The sequence below is a fragment of the Aythya fuligula genome, chromosome 7 (assembly GCF_009819795.1).
Source record: "Aythya fuligula isolate bAytFul2 chromosome 7, bAytFul2.pri, whole genome shotgun sequence".
NCBI classification, from domain to species: domain Eukaryota; kingdom Metazoa; phylum Chordata; class Aves; order Anseriformes; family Anatidae; genus Aythya; species Aythya fuligula.
Genome location: NC_045565.1, coordinates 37,828,512 through 37,834,511, shown reverse-complemented (window position 1 = coordinate 37,834,511; position 6,000 = coordinate 37,828,512). Strand labels below are relative to the sequence as shown.

Genomic DNA, 6,000 nt, shown 5'->3' with positions numbered 1-6,000 from the left:
CAGCGAGGCGTGCTCAGGCTACACAGGACAGGGCTTCGGGCACCTCTTTGCCTACCACAGATGATCGACATCAGGAACTGCCACACCAGACAACCTTTTTCTTACACAACACCTTTCTCGGGAACCACGCAGCATTCCAGTGACCTGCTTTCCTCCTACTCTAAAGGCTATCTCAGCCCACCTTGTCTGTGGCACCTCATAAACAGGAGACAAAGCAACCGCAGCAGCAAAAGCCACAGCACCCTTGGGACAGTTACTCTCATCCCCTTATGTACCTCAGCCGCTTGCCTGCCCCCCATGGGAAGAAGAGAAAGCCACCGCAGCGCTTGGAAACCATCCCTGCACGTGCCGCTCCTTGACGCTCTCTGGCCCTATCTCACATCCTCAGCCAATTCTGTGGAGAGCCTGCCACGGCACCTGCAAAGCAAGATGGATACCCTTCGCAGTCACCTTGTGCTACTTGGCAGTTCTGCTCCAATCCAGCTTATGACCAGCTCCTCTTCTTACACAGCTCTTCAGAGTGCAGTTTGCTCCTTTGAGCCTGTGCGAGACACCTGTGAAACAAAAAGAAAAGCATAGGCCAAGGCAGCATCCAAAGCCACAACACAGCTAGGACAGTTGCTCTCACCTGCTGCCTTACCTCTGCCCACTTACCTGCCCCTGAGGCAGATGATTCCATTTAACCTCTTCAAACAGCTACACCACCTCTAAAAGACAAAGAGAGGATGCTTACACTAACAGTGAGACCTGCAACACAACAACTGCTGCATCTGTTCCTCACTCACCTTGCCAGAGGCAGCTCTGGGTGTGACGTCCCAGGCTGTACACTGCATTTCAGCTTTATCAAATGAAAACTGTCACAAGATAATCATTCAGCTGCCACTAGTAGTACCCATCCCTCAACAACACAAGGGACCCCGTTTACAACATTATCGTTTCAAAAGTGTGGACAACTTGCCTCAGCACCTCAGAAGTAGACCAAGCCAGTACACTGAGCTGCCGAATGAGAGCTTGACAATTCCGAAAGGCGTTCTTTCCTTTGGCTGGTTCCTCCTGACATTTATCTAAGGCTTGCAAAAAAAAAAAAAAAAAAAAAAGAAAAAGAAAAAAGTCCACATCTGCAAGCTTTGACAATTCAACAACAGAACTCTCCTCCAGAACTATTCAAGCACTACGCGAGCAGCTGCTCTCAAGCAGCTCAATTCTCCTCCCCCAACATCTGCCAAACACCACAGAGATGACTGTGCCAGCTGCCCTTCAGTACATGCCCAGAGGCAGACCGGATGTCTTTGCCAAAACAGTCCCAACAATGTATTAGTACACCCATGCACTGCAACGTTAGCTGTCATCACTAACTGCCAGGCAGGACAGCTCCAGACCAAACACATACACACACAGGCACGCCACAAACACTACGAACAAAACACACAACACGAGGCGCAAGAAAAGGTGACCCCCAGAGGAAAGCCCTATGGCAACAGCAAGTCAGAATAGGTGCTCTGTATCAGACCATAAGAGAGACTCAAATGTCACAATATGCGACTGCAAGCAACTGCAAGAACTGGGATGACGGAGGCCTAAAAAACCTGCCTTCAAGACAAGAGACCAGAAGGATGGGGACTGAAAACCCCATAAGACGACGCTTAGGAAATCAATTCCCAAGCAAGAGCTATTGATACGGCCCAGATGACTTCTGCAAGAGCAAGGATGGAAACAGATGTGATCTCAAACCAAATATGATGCACAAGACCTGAAAGAGATCTGCACTCCAAGCAGTGACTGCAAGACAAGAAGTGCTCACATCAGCCCTACGATGATGAAACAAGCATTTAGGACCTTTGGTGTGGCTACCAAGTTGCCCATCTTGTCTGCCCAGTGGAAGAAGGCAATGCGGATCTCAAGACATGAGGAGCGCGTAACAGATGTTGATCATATCAGGAAACGTTTGATACAAAAAACTATTACACGCACAGAAGCGATTCCTTTAAGCTCCCATTGCAAGACAAGAGGTGCTCAGCTCCCAATTGAATGAACATCAGCAATATTCTGAGGAGGTCAAATGTTGAATACCCTCAGGATGGCTTCCCCAGGGCCAGCCAAGCACCAAGAGCAACAGTACAGTACAGCACACACAACACAGAACACAGACGACAAGCTGGGACTGCCCTGCCTTGCACGTGCTCACGCTGTATGTGACAGAACTTCCCACACATAATCTCTCTGCCTGACCTGATCAATCCTGAAAGGCCCTATCCAAAGCAATGACTTAAAAGCACAGACCCTCGCCCTATGGGTGCATTCACAACCCCAACTCAAACAAAGCACTTTTTTCCCCCCAACTTAGCTTGGGAATGCTGGGAGGCAGGTTTCATCCTCACCAAGGAACACAAAGGCTAGCCAGGACACTGCTTCAGGCACAAGGCTCTTCTTCACCTGCAGAAATAAAGTACCATTAGGCACCAGCACACAGGCCAAACTTCTTCCAGTGAAACACCCTCCTCAGAAACAAAACAGTAGACAACTGACCTGCTCTGCTACTGAAATCAGATAGACAACCTTTAGACAACTCCCCACCTCCCTCTGCCAACCACTCCCCAACATACAGTATTTCTCCCTCAACGTAGTTCTCAGGGCTCAAAATCCTTCCTCAGTGTGGACCACAGAGGCCAGCTAGGATGTTCCCAGGACCTTCTTCGTAACAGGAAAAGAGGAGTCACCCAGAGGTGCACCAATAGACTGCTACACCAAAAACAATACCCGTTTTCCAACTTTTCTCCACTCACCTTCCCGATCCAGGCTTCAAGCTTCCATTCAGTGTGCCGAGCCAAAGTCACGGCTTAGTCCAAGGAGAAAGAACAGACAAATGTGACAATCCACAAAACAGTCTATACCCACTCCTTTCCTCCCCTACTGCAACAGCCAAGAAGCCCCAGAGCCACGTGCTCCAACCCAGTACCACCGCTATGCTCACCTAACATCCCAAGGAGATGCATTGCGCTCCCAGCTCCTCTTGTGCTCCGAGCATCTCCAGCATTTCAGGAACTAGAACCACTGATGTCTGGCACATCTCAGAAACGTGGCAGGAGATGTACTCTGCTGTCGCAAGGCACTTGCGAAGCCAGCCCGACATGTGAAGCAGACTAACACAGTCCACCGAACAATTCAGGGCCCCCACTGCTGTCCACTCACCCGCATGCTTCATTCAAGTTCCCGTGCCTATGCCCTGAGCTACAAGAAACAAAGAGAGAAGGTCACAACCACAATGGACAAGCAAACAGTGCAGGTCCTTGCAGAGAACTCAAACACAGAGACAAGAGCTAGACAAATAAAAAAAACACCCTGAAGTCCAAAAATGCCAGATGGCCATGCATAGCAGCCCCGGCAGGGGTAATCACAGACAATCTTTGCAGACGAAAAAGGTAACCCTACTTAGTCTCTTGGTAATACTGCAACAATGTGGTCAAACCTCTTGTAGTATGTAATGAAGCTGGTTTTAGTCCTTTGGAGAGTTACACAAGTGGGTTGATTCATCTAGAGATTAAAACATAGCTCAAAACCAGGAGCAAATCCCAGCACCCCAAAAAAAAGTGAGCCAGCAGCTTCTACTAAATATCCCTCTATTAAGTGAATTCCAAGGACTTAGAAATCCAGAAACCCATAGACTCCAGCCTGCCTAGAGAACCCTGCAACTGACTGAAGGAAAATCAAAACACTTACCCTAAAGAGCAGCCCAGGCAGAATTAACTATTATGGCATACTTGGGGCTCATATACCTTTTGGTCCCGCCCAGCACCCAAACCAAATCACCTGGAAAAGGGAAGGGACAAAGCAGAAAGAAGTAGAAAGAGAGCAGGAGCAGCAGCAGCTGGTTTTTATTTTTTTGTTTGCTTTTTTTAAGATCTGCTTTACGTGAACAACATGCAGAGTGCAAACAAGAGAACTGGGGTGTTTCTAGAAGCAATAATCCCCATGCTGTTGCTGCAGCTTGAATATTAAAAGGACAATACGACCCAGCAAGTACCTGGAACTTTTTTAACTGGAATTAGCTCAAACTTTTATTTACACAGAAAGACAAATCTAGGAGCAGAACAGATTATACACCAACAAAATTAATTCCATTCCACCCCCACGAAAAAATCACATACTCTCATCCCCTCCTGTATCTCAGCCGCTTGCCTACCCCACGTGGCACACGCTTCCATCTGTTCCCTTTACTCACTTATAGCACCTCTAAAAGGCAAACTGGAATTTTACTCTATTGGATGTAGGAAAATAACTGCAGTGACAACCACACCCCAAAAACAACAGTTACTTCTGCTCATCACACACCAGAGTCACTGCAGAGGCAGCTCGGGTCAAGATGTCCTGCACTGCGCACTGCGTTTCACCCTGAACAAAGGAAAAACATAGGCAGAAGATAAACATTCAGCTGACAGCAGTAGCACCCATCCCTCAACAACAAAAGGGACCCCATCTTGAGTTTTATCCTTTCAAAACAGCAGGCCACTTGCCTCTGTACCTGCAAATTAGGTCCAACCTTGAAAGGAGCGGCCAGCATCACCCATGCCACCTGGGAAAACAAAAGGACACAATGACCACTGTGCTTGCAAGCACACACCTGCCACACTGCTCCTCTATCCCAAACAGCCTCACCTCAGACCCTCACAGGGAAACACCTGAGCGTCTTCCCTTCACTTCAGATAAGGGATGACCAGGCTGACAACACTCACCTTCCCTCAGAGCTTCGTGACACGAGGATTTCCCTTCCCTGTCCACGACTGCACAAAGCACCTGTAGGGAAAAGAGAAACGCACACTTTGAGGCACCTCACAGCCACAGCGTACCTGCTGCAATACATCTCTCTTCCCAGCTCCGGTACTTCAGCTGCTCAACAGCTCTAACTCAGATTCTTCGCTCACAGAGCCACAGCAAACTCTGCCCGGGCCACACAGCACACACTACACAAGCTACAATGGCTAAGACACACAAGCTGGAACGTTCCCACCCAACAATCAGTCGCATCTCACAGGAAGGCTGCCGCACACCCCAAGAAACCAAACCTACCAGTCCTGAGCAGCTCCCTACCTCCTACTGCCAACCACGCTCAGCACACACACTATTTACCACTCAAAAAAACCAAAAATTTAGAATACACACACACAAAAAAAAAAAAAGAGATCCATAAAGGCAAAAGAGACATGCACGCACAGCAGCCCCAACAGCGGTAATCACAGACATACCCTTTGCAGGGGAAAGAACAGACTCTGAAACAACCCTGATCAGGCTCTTGGTAATGCTGCATCTATAATGCCAAGCCACACGTAGCATGAAATGAAGCTGGTTTTACTCCTCTGGAAAATTACACAAGTAGCTTCATACATCTAGAGATTAAAATAAAGCTCAAAAACAGAAAAGTATCGCACCATCCAAAAAAAAAAAAAAAGTGAGCCACCAACCTCTACTAAATACTCCTCTATTAAGTGAATTCCAAGCACTTAAAAATCCTGAAATCCATAGACTCCAGCCTGCCTAGAGAACCCTACAACTGACTGAAAGAAAAACAAAACACTTGACCCAAAGAACGGCCCAGGCAGAAGGAGCTCTCTGATGCCATGCCTGGGGCTCATATACCTTTTAGCCCCGCCCAATATCCAAACCCAATCACCTGGAAAAGGGGAGGGACAAAGCACAAGGAAGTAGGAGCAGAGCAGGAACAGCAGCAGCAGGTTTTCATTTCTTGTGTGTTTTTTTTTCATTTGTTTGTTTGTTTTGTTGGTTTTTTATTTTAAATCTGCTTTACCTGAACAACATGCAGAGAGCAGACAAGAAACCTGGGGTGTTTCTAGAAGCAACAATCCCCACGCTTTTGCTGCAGCTTTTAATATTGAAAGGACAACACAACCAGTCAAGTAACTGGAACTTTTTCAAATGGAATTACGTCAAACAGGTTCATCATCACTTGCAAAAACAGAGAACCAGCATTCACTAGCATGCCAGTCC

At 47.6% G+C, this 6,000-nt stretch overlaps 1 long non-coding RNA gene across 1 annotated transcript; it reads right to left on the bottom strand.

Moving 5' to 3' along the window:
* Nucleotides 1-292: 292 nt before the first annotated feature.
* On the bottom strand, nucleotides 293-695 carry LOC116491441. Its single transcript, XR_004253483.1, has 3 exons — nucleotides 655-695; nucleotides 508-554; nucleotides 293-417 (listed from the first exon to the last, which is right to left on the bottom strand). It is a non-coding gene; the product is annotated as an uncharacterized LOC116491441 (long non-coding RNA).
* Between the last annotated feature and the right edge of the window lie 5,305 nt (nucleotides 696-6,000).